The sequence below is a fragment of the Glycine max genome, chromosome 14 (genome assembly GCF_000004515.6).
Source record: "Glycine max cultivar Williams 82 chromosome 14, Glycine_max_v4.0, whole genome shotgun sequence".
Taxonomy (NCBI): domain Eukaryota; kingdom Viridiplantae; phylum Streptophyta; class Magnoliopsida; order Fabales; family Fabaceae; genus Glycine; species Glycine max.
Window position 1 is genome coordinate 45,408,509 of NC_038250.2, and position 11,753 is coordinate 45,420,261.

General features: G+C 28.7%; 1 long non-coding RNA gene across 1 annotated transcript; it reads right to left on the bottom strand.

Moving 5' to 3' along the window:
- Positions 1-7,176: 7,176 nt before the first annotated feature.
- LOC100809374 (uncharacterized) lies at positions 7,177-7,698 on the bottom strand. Its single transcript, XR_137226.4, has 2 exons — positions 7,571-7,698; positions 7,177-7,392 (listed from the first exon to the last, which is right to left on the bottom strand). It is a non-coding gene; the product is annotated as an uncharacterized lncRNA (long non-coding RNA).
- Between the last annotated feature and the right edge of the window lie 4,055 nt (positions 7,699-11,753).

An 11,753-nucleotide genomic window follows, 5' to 3' on the forward strand; every position in this document is an offset into this window, starting at 1 on the left:
TTCCTGGACGATTAAAATGCATACTTCTTCACTCATTTTGACCGGAAGCCAAACAACATGTTTTGTTTTAAATAATTAATATAAGGAATTAGTGACGTGAAACACACGGGATGGTACGAGAGTGAGGTGACACTAATGGTGTAATATTAGTATTTTGTTAATTACGTCATCATTTAATGAAAAAAGAACGGAGAATAATATTAAATAAAAAAATATAAAAACTAAATTATAAAGATTAAATAGACTATTTATTCGAGACTTGTTGTCATAAAGTTGTTATATTATTAAGTAATTAAAAATAATTTCAGTTATTTTACCATTTAATTTAAAATTTTAAATATAAAAAATAAAAGGATTTAATATAATTTTTGTCCTTATTTTCCCTTGAAGTGACCATGGAAAACAAGAAAAACATGTCTCCGTCATAATTAAAATTCAAGCTTTTGCTGGTATTCATTCATTCGTAGCTTTTGGTCTTTATTTCTTTTGGTGTTGATTTTTTTATTATTGCTTTCAGGTAGCTTTTGGTCTTTATTATTTCTTTTGGTGTTGATTTTTTTATTATTGCTTTCAGTATCATTGTCAAGAAAATCAAGGGACAGCCGGGACAATCTTGAATAGTAACCCGAGGGGAAATCGAAAGGGCATGTTTGGAGTGACAAATACAAAGTCTGTGTTCACATGTTTAATAGTACTACATGGAGTACTTAAATAATAATTAATGGTTAGAGTCTTGACAAAAGACAAGTCTTGTTTGAAATAGGTTGTTTAAGAATTGTCTAGAAGGTTGCAAATCACTAAATAGAATTATAGATGAACAGACAGAATAAATTGTTAGTTTCAATAAAGACTAAATTATAATTTCAATTTATCTTTAACAAATCTAATTTGTAATATTAAATAAAAAAAACACTCTAAATAGAATAAAAACAACAAATTAAACTCGTTCACAAGGATTTGTTACACTACCATTCCTTCCATATTTTCATCATAGATAAACATCTTCTAATTTTTTTTGAAAATTCATTACACTTGTATTTCCTACGTTATGATAGAATTGAATTCGTTAAAAAAAAAATCTCATGTGCGATTCATGTTTTTTTTTTTACATGTAAGGTGTTCAATAAAATATCTCAGCCGGGTTGTTGTTAGGTGTTCATGTTGTATTTTCTTTTGCAGATGAAAAATGTTACACTTTTGTGAAGAATTTTTTGATGTTTTTTTGTTTGCATGTAGGATGTTAGACAAAATGTTTGAGTCAAATACTACTTCTTCTAATAGTGGTAGTGCAAGTGCAATATGAGTAAAATACCAAATAAAGTTTGTTGGGGTTGCAAAATAGTGATGAAAATTAAATGTAACGAGACCATTGCAAATCTAAAACGGGTATTCTATACTGTAGGAACACAAGTTGTAATAAGTTTGCATGGGTGGAGAAACAAGGTGATGATGAGTATTATACATTGAAGACAGAGATAGAAGACATGAAGTACGAATTTGCGATAATGAAGGCAAAGTTGATTATTTTAGAAAAAAAAACATTTACTATGTTAATTGTGATTGTTGTTATTTTAAGTGCTATTAATATCTTTAAGTAACCAGGCTAGATAGTTGTTTATTTAAGTTGTTGTGATACTAGTTATGCATTACTATGATTGACTATGTGTATTTTATCTTGATGTTAGGTGAGATATTAATGTTAAATTATTAAAATAGTGTAGGAGTGTTATGTATTTGTGATTGAATTATCATGTTAAGCTTAATCGTCTTATTTGGAAGTAAGTTGTTCATGTTTATTTTATATTTATATTGCACCACTTCTATAGCACTTAAGTCACCTGAAAACATAAAATATTGGAATGTAATGTTGGAATATGAAGTTGATCATTGATAGCATAAAATAGTGATTCCCAAATAAAATAGAATCCTTACATCAAATTGGTCTAGTCATGTTTACATTCAATAAAACAGTATTCCAAAAAAAAAACTAAAAATAAAGCCTTGTATAGTTTGTAGCAACACTAGGCTTTCTTTTCATAAAACAACCCCTACATAACATAAAATATAAAGTTGTTTTGGCAAAACATAGGCTTATACTTAAATGAGTTTGTCCCAAAAAAAACGCATCACAATATGTCAATTACATATCTTAATTCCTAATTCTTCTTTTGGCTCGGATTTTTGGTCTCTTCTTCTTTGCACCTCTAGTTGTGTTAGTATTTCCATCTTGATTCGAAGATTGGTCTGCAACCTCAAAATTGGTGTGTGATACCTGACAGTGAAATAACAAGATAAGTGACAAATACTTTATTGAGAATTTTATCTTGAAAACATATTGGTTTAAGGAATACTTGAAAAGTGATTCCAAATTGTTGGGTTTGAGGAACTTTAGATTGGTTTGTGTTGGAGTTTTGGAGCTGCACAAATCCAACTTTTATTGTGCTACTTGGTTTAGTGTTTTGAGCATAGAGAGATGCAAATTGCTCCTATGTTACTTGGTTCAGTGTTTTTAGCATGGACAGGTCTAACTAAATGTGTTTGGGCAACATTACCAATTCAACTTAGGACATTAGTAGTAGAATCAAAATTTGTTTTCTGCAAAACCAATAAGAAAACATGTCATTAGTAAGACATTTATAATAATAATGACTAAAAATTATTTAATGTGATCATCTTTATAACCTATTTTTTGTTGTTTTGTTTGCCTATAGGAGCCTTTTGGCAAGTCCTGCTACTATGACCAAATACATTGCAAGTAGAACACTAAACGATGTTTGATCACCTCGCTTTTTGGGTTCCTGCCGACTTCTCAACATTACTTTTTCTTTGAAACTTCCTAGGCCTACTAGGCATCCTTTTCAGAGGAGGACAATCAATTAATAGATAATCATCTTTGTTGTTAGCATCTATATCAGGCATTAGTTGAATAACTTCAAAGTAAGAGACCATCTACATTCTAGTTGTAAACGACTTTTCACAATAATTCTCCACCACATCACCTCTTAAATAAGTAATACAAGAACATGCATGTTTGCATGTCAAACCAGTAGTATGCCAATAATTACAACAACATATATTTTTTTTTATCTCAACTTAACAACAAAGTTATCGTAACCATTCTTAACCTGAAATTCTTATTGGTCTACATATGTTAATAGACACGATCTTCCATGTTAGGTTGTTTTGTCTAAAATAATCCTAGTCCTAGAAGTCATCTTAAAATGAGTTACAACTACTTTTGCATACATTTTCTGAAAGATAACCATCACTCTTTTAATAACGGATTCAAGCATAGCTAACATTGTCTTGCTCTTATCAGCACCCACCCAAGAGTTGAATATTTCACACACATTATTTGTCACATGGATACTCTTGCTTAATGGATCAAAAGTATGCCTGACCCATGTGTGTTTGGGTCTATCATCAAACAATAACCAATCTGTAACTTCAAAATTCACCTTCATCAATTTCTTAATTGCTTTATTAAACAATACTTCATTGTGAGCTGACACATTTCCAAAAGTGAATTGTCAGCAATAAAGATTTGAATTTTTTTTTGAAATGGTTAAGCATATGATTGGCACAAAACGTAGCCCCAGAAATAGAAACAGTAAAGTAACTAAACACATTCAATTTAATTAAGAAAACTAGAATGAAAAATAAAAATGTTGGAACAGTAAAGTCTGAAATTGTCCTCAATTAACATGAAACGATATCAATAAAATAACCAATCACAATAAATGAGCAGGCTAAAATAGAAACATCCTAGAACACATGGTCCAAAATAATGAACAATATTTAAACAACATACACTTCTCATATCACAACAGAACAAAACAATTAGCAAAGTTTAAATAACGATGTACTTGTCAAATCACAACAGTCCAGAATAGTAAAAATTAAATAAATTGACAACTCATCTATGCCTCACATTGGGAAACTCATCAATCACTATTTCATGAAGACTCTACCAATAGCAAAAAATAATAAAGTAACAATTACAAAATTAAATGAAGTAAATACAAATTAAAATGAATATCATTGAAGAAGGATTAAAAGTAACCTTTTGCATATCAGACATAATAGTAAAGGAGTCATCCTTCCACTCGGGCACGAATTCCAATGCTTCTTTTAGTAATGTCAAAAAATATCTCCATAAGTATTTATTCTCTATCTCAACCACTGCAACATCAATAAGGAACATCCCTTTGTTTGCATCTAGTGAAACAATAAAAAGTAAGGTACTTCCAAAAGGACATTTTAGGTAGCATCCATCAATACCAAACCATGGCCTACACCCTCTTACAAAGCCTTTTTTCATTGCATCCATCCAGACAAAAATCTCTTAAACTGGGGGTTCTTAGACACCCCAGGCTTCACACACAGTTTCACCATACTTCCTTTATTGTTATGTCTAACAACAACTTCCCATGGTGGCAAATCATTGTATGATAAAACATGTATACCATTATTTGTTTCAAACACCTTTCTCTTAGCCCAATACAATTGCATATCATTTGAAAGCATAATTCCATATTTTTCAAGTAAGACTTACCTCATTACGGGGTAGCTAATAAGTGGAGTTTCCATTAGAGTTATTTGTTGTTCTAATGCATGTGTGCCTACCTTCATATGACTTTTGCATGCTCATCAAAGGGACTACACTCACTGTTAGATGAAGATCCTTCACTCAACCTCTCATAAGTCACATTTCATCACTTACATACACTTTATCAACGTGCATTGGGCAATTTCCATTACTACCCACATCATCCTCAACTATAGGATCCTGTTCATTTATACCCTCATTGATAGGTTCATTGACAATAGGTTCAACAAGTGTAGTCAATCGAGGTTTATGCCAAAACTCATCTCTGTTTCTTGTCACATAAATGTTTGTAACGACAATTTTCATTCTCATCAAACATTGACACCTCTCGTCAATTGATTTTTGAACCAAAAGCAAGAGATTGGGAATGTGTTTGGGACAAATTGATAGCGTTGTGATGCGTTTGCAGGTGATTGTGAGCATTTTTGAGTGGAGACATTTGGAAACTGGGAGAGATTTAGAGAGATTCAAAAATCGCTAGCCCTAGGACGAGTTCGATGTGTTTTCAAATTGGGAGAGGATTTTGTGACTACATGAGAGTGAAAGGAGTTGTTAGAACATTTAACAAAAAAATTTAACACGGTTAGTAACAATAATTGTTCAAAGAAGACAAAAGAAATGAGATTTTAGGGAGGGAGTGCGAGTGTAATAAACACTAATCCTAGGAGCCGAGTGTAATTTGCTCTAGTGAATATAGTTTCAAATGACATTTAATCATATTTTTTTATGAAAATCTATAAATATATTTCAAAAAATAAACTAAAATTTGGTAAAAAAATATTTTTTATTTGATAATACTTATTTTTAAAATAATTCTGACCGAACAAACATTGTTTACAAAATTATTTTCAAATTTCTTTTTAAGTGTGTAATTACTAAAAACATATATGACTTAACTTTCAGCATATATTATTTAATATCTTAAATATTTTTGTTATTAATTTATGTTTATTATACATTCAAATTCATTTATATTTAACTATAGAAACGGAGAAATTTGATTTCTAAATAGAATTATTTTTTTTAAACTCAAAAACCAGTCTTTTTTTTATTTTTTTTCCAAAATATACTAATTAACCACATGGATCATGGCATTTTTCGATTTTTTAGACACTTTCAGATCTTTTTTTATTTTTTTTCTTTTGATTCCCAAACACTGTCTATGTTTGGGTGAGCAAGAAAGCTACAATTTTTAGTGATGCATTAATCAAGTTCTACTGTGGACTCTGGAGTACCATGATGGCATGATTAGAAGAAGACATTTTTTTTTTTTACAACGACTAGAAGAAGACATAGAACTGAGCTTTCTACGCATCTTTACTTATTTTTGTGAAGCCTATTTTTTCTTTTTCTTTTTTAAGCGTGAGCCCTATCTTTCCTCTTTTTTTTTTAATCCTAGGAAAAAAGTAGGCTTTTAGAGAGAGAGAGAGAGAGAGGTGATGAGATTCGACAATTGAAGAAACGACACAATACACTGCAAGAAATTAAAATCGTATAATTTTAGTCTATATCTCACATATTAATTCAAGCGAATTATGAATGACTAAAGATTGAGTATGAATTTTTTTGAGTTAAAATTTGTTAACCTTGCAAGTTGCAATTTAAAAAACTTTCTTTATCTTTGTCTTAAATTTGTAAAAGAATATTTTAATATAAATCTCTAACTTGCACACTAGTATGGTATGTTTGGTGGTCACATTGGCCTACATTCAAAGAGTTTTTGGATATATAAAGTGTTAATATTTGACATAAAACACTTATAAATTATTCAAAGATGTCAAACTTAATTTTGGTTAAGAAAATTAAGTTTAGGGGGTTTGAATAGCAATGTAATGGTGCTAATAGCAAAGCCCGCGATTTTTAGAAATGCGCTTATCATGTACCACATTGCTTGATTAGCAAACCACTTTTAACAATAAATAATATTTATATAATAAAAAGTAAAATTAAGATGCATTAGTGGGATTAAAAAAACAAGTGAAATGTAATATTGAAACTCATTTTAAGTTGTGTAAAAATTAAAAAGGAGAAATATTGGATTGATTAACAAATGCTATTAATACAAGTGATTTGACATACTTTAATTAATATATAGGGTTTAATCCTTGGTTTGGTCATGGAGTCATAATCATTTTATCTTAAAATAAATAGATTTGGTACAAAAAATTAGTTAAGTGTTAAATAAAAGGTCAGGTATATCTCTTGTTAGGAAAAAAAATAATGGTTTGAAAAAAAAAGTACCGTAAATTATAAAAGTAAGAATAAATTAAGTATTACCACAAAATCTTTTAAAAATATATAAAAACTAAAAAAAATGCTAGATTGCAGATAGCCTAAACACCCACTTTTCTAGGCAAGGAAGGTTGAATTGCCGATTAAAAATATGAGAAGCTCCACCATTTTTTTCAAAATTGTTTATATATTATAACTTATCCACTTTTCTCTTAAACCAAACCAAACATGAAATTTCTCATTCTTTGGTACATGCATCTAGGAATGAATTCGATCGAGGATAATAAAAAACATGTATAGTAATTAAGGTCCTAGCTCGAATTGCAATAAAATCATTTTTCAAGTATCCATTTTATTGTAGTTTTATAAAATAACCATGGGTACAATATTAATCAATTACTTACAACAACAAAGATTAATATTAAAAAAATTTAAACATTTACTGTCAATCTTAAAATCATGACTAATACAAGATTGCTTGCAGTCTGGCGAATTTATGCATTTTGCCACACAAGTATAGCCTGGAATAAATTGTCCAGTCGTTAGTCCGCCTGCAATTAGAAAAAATTGAAAATATTATAGATAAAAAATTCATGTTTGTAAAATTTAAATATGAAATTAAGTTGAAAGTAAATAAACCAAGAAATAATATAAAAAATGTATTTCCATGCAAAGTAAATGTTGGAAAACAATTTAGAGGTATGAAACTAACTTGTTTCTTAGAATTACCTGAAGTTAGAATCAAAGCAACAAATAAAATTCCCAAGAGGATATGTTGATGGAAGCGAAAACCCATTTGATGAGGATTTAGTTTTTAATTTTGGTCCTTCTTTCTTGTGAGATGGACATACTATATCAAACTCATTATATACCCAAGTATATATATTATATGCTTTGAATTATTGTGTATTTGTAAAAAAAAAGTACATTAATATTATGAAACAACGTGTCTATGCATTATTGGACAAAAATAAATAAATTGAAAAAAAAATCAGGTTGGTCAAAATCGAGACTCAAGAAACAAGTCATTTTTCTTCCGGTCAATACATTAATTAAATTCATTTTAATGGTTAATAATGTCATTTATTTAATGAGACTTTAATGAATTTGTTAAAGTATTAAAGAATATCATTTAATATGATTGTCGGTTTTTGGTATTAAATACATTATATGTATTTGAATATGTAAATCATTAATATCTTAAATATTTATTAAATATTTCTAATAAAAAAATATTATTGATTTCGTCTTGTTTTTTTAGAAGTTGCAAACTAGGTTAAGTCTATAGGTCCCTTAGGATGTTTTGACTACATACATATCTTCACTTGACACTTATCATTAATTAGAAATGACTCATAAATTGGTATTCCTTAATTTTTTTTTATGGTTTTTCACATTTTTCATTAATTGCATTTATTGTGAAATGAAAATTGATGAATTGATGTTAAATGCTTTGTATTTAAAATATAGAACATCAAATTTGTTTATTTCTATTTTTCATTATTGTTGTATTGCTATTAATATGAAATAAACTTGCTTACAACTATTTTTATAATCAATTTTATAGTCCATGTTAAAAGGAAAAAAATTACAAGAAAGGGATCAAATTGTGATTTTAAAATTTTTTGCAAGATATTTTGTAAACACACTCAAGTCTGGTTTTTAAAAATAGATTTTAAGACAAAAAAAAAATTATACAAAAGGTTTGTACAAGCAATAAAGCTTTCTTTTGTAAAAACAAAAATCACACCTCAAAGGTCAGCAAATAGATAAAGAGATAGATAGAGAGAGAGAGCAAAAAACAGATTTTTAATTTATTACTGAAACTATGTCAAATTCTTAATAACTCACCAACAATGATATAAGTATTGATTACTATTACTTTTAGTTTGATTCAAGTAGTTTTACAATAACTTCTCCAAACTAGAACCCCAAGTATATTTTTTCTACCAAATCCCTTTTGGCTATATACAAATCAAAAGATTTATGTAAGGTTGAATGCACACATATTTAAGCAAACATCTTATGGATATCCAAAGTTAATCTCAACAATTATTTTCAATGACATAATTTAATTTAATTTTTTAACTAATAATTTATTTTAATTAACCTTTCATAAAATTATTTCCATCAAATTTCTTAGAACAAAATATGAAATTAGTTTAAGTGCTTGATAGTGGCCTTGAGGCACTAAACAAACATAAACTCTGACCCTAAAAATCATAATCCTAACATAATTGGGCATCATATGGGCCCAATTGAAAAACAAAAGTTGAGCCCACACTGTAACACTCCAATTTCTCAAGAGTTCTTTCTTATATTAGTTGAAATTTCTGGAGTAAATTAAATCTTTGTTTATTCAATATAAATGGAAATTTGTTTCCCATAAGAAAAATAGATCACAAAAACACATGGCATTTAAAAAAAAGATTTATATATTAAACTTTTTATAATTAAAAAAAATTAATAACTCTTGATTAATGATATATATAAAATAATGTTTACAAAGTTAACTAAACAAAACAAATGTTTGAATGGTGCATTATCTTATCTTTGAATAAAAGATTATGAGTTTATCTTTTATCAAGACTATTTTTATTTTCACTTTATTTAACTTTTTACTACTTAAGTGTCATGTCAACGGCCTACGTAAGCACTACATCAACTCCAATATATCACGTCAAAGTCAACGCTTGACCTTAGATGATCAATTGACGGAAGGATCAAAATTGTTTATTTTAAAAAATTAAAAGACTAAATATCTTAATTTAAAAGTAAGAGAATCAAAATCACATATTTTTTAAATTATAGGGATCAAAATTATAGTTTAGATTTTATTATACATACATTTATTTAATGAAAATTTAACTTTTAATTTTCTAATAAACAAGTATAATTTCCTTTTATTATTTAGAGTAAACATTTTCATTTTACATATGTGAAATTCATAGCAAGAATATCATTGCTTTCCGTAAGGGAAAAGATCCAAAGGCTTCTCCTCTTAATTAGCTTCTCTTTGAGTGGTCAACTTCTTTTTCAGGCAAAGAAATCATCACCATTCTTTCATTCCTCCCATTTTCCCCATCTTCTTCTAATCCCAGAAGCACCAAAACAACACCTTGATCACCAACCCCATGGATGCTATAATTCGCCACAATTGGTTAGTGTCCATTCACCACAACCTCGTACATGTCACCTTCTTCCAAATCCACACAATCCTCTTTCCCTTGACTCTCTTCCACCAACTTCTTCACAACAACATTCTCAACTCTCTTTTCCTCACCAATCGGCTTTGCCAAATTCGACATGTTAGATTTTCCAACCAGCATGTTTGCTTCAACAATGCTTAACACCAAGTCATTAGCGGAAAATTCGTTACTACCTATGCCACGTGTGCAAATTGTCACTGCCTTTGACTCATTGTCTCCCCTTATGCAAGCAATGTGTTTCCACACCAATGCTGAAATAATTTCAAAGTAAGATCTATAATAATTAACATAAATGCTTTGATTCGTGATCTACAAAAAGCCAAAGAAGGTAAATTCATGATGCTGCAAATTGATGATATAGGAAGAGGGAAGAGTAGTGTCCTCCATCAACAGTCTTTAAGCTTAACTGTGATGGAGCGGGGTTTGATAGTGCTATTGCTTGTTCTCGCCACAATTTGTTATTCCTAGTGCTCAGATTCAGATCGATTCTCTGATCTAGTGTCCTTCTTCCTCGTGTAAGCTATCTTTTTGAGATGCTGTGAGTGTTGGGAATAAATTTGTATGCACACGATCCAAGTCATCATGTAATCAATTCTAATTTTAATAATTAAGTATTATTTTATTTTTGTTGTCATATTTTACTATTTGATTAAATAGTCAATTTGATAATGTCTTTGATTAAAATTAAAGACTTGTTATTATAATAGACATTATGATAATGAGAAACAAGTTTGTTCTAATTTTAATCTAAATCATTCTTGATCATAGGATTATTGTAAATAGGATATCAATAATTCGGATAGATTAATATATATGTGATAATATTTATTGGATAAATATTAATAGATCTCATTTATTAATTTGCATATATGGATGAGTCACGTGTTGATGTGATTATTGAATTGACTCAATTGAAATTTTTTAATGGTTAAAATTTATCATAAACTATCAATAGAAATTTTTTAAGAAGAGGTATAATAGATTTCTTTGACCTGAGATTGTCATAGTAATTACAGGTTATTTGTTGTATTTTGATTTTGGACACCTAATACTTTAGAGCACTTGTTGAATGAATATCATATATGATTAAAATACCTATAGAATTAATGATTAATCAAGAAGGAATCCATCAACTCTTGGTAATGAGTTTGAGCTCTATGAATAAAATTATATCATGGTCAGGAAAATTAAATGAAAGAAGAAATGAGTTTCTTAAGTCATTATGAGTTAACTCAAAAGGGTTTGACAATAATACTATACTCTAAAGTTAACCAAAAGCTGTAAAGATGGAATAAATTATTACACTGTTCTTCTAATGGTTCTTGAAAGTAAAAATGCTACTCCATGCTATCCGGATGTTAAGGAGTGTTGCTAAACGCCTACTTTGATTAATATATTAATTTAATTAATATATTATCGACTTAGTGTTGAACATAGGAGATCACACACAAACAAGTGTTTTGATCTCTGTTAAAGAAATTATTTTAATATTTGATGATTAATTAAATTAGAGAATTTAATATGATCAAATGATTAATTGATTTCAAAAAGGTGGAATATTATTATATTTTTGCTAGTACTGAAAAGATAATAATGTGAAAGATTTGATGAAAGAAGAGAAACAAAAATGTATGATTTTGTATTTGGAATTTGGGTTGAAAAGACAGCTAGGTACAAGTTTGACTTGATCAATTATTATTTCA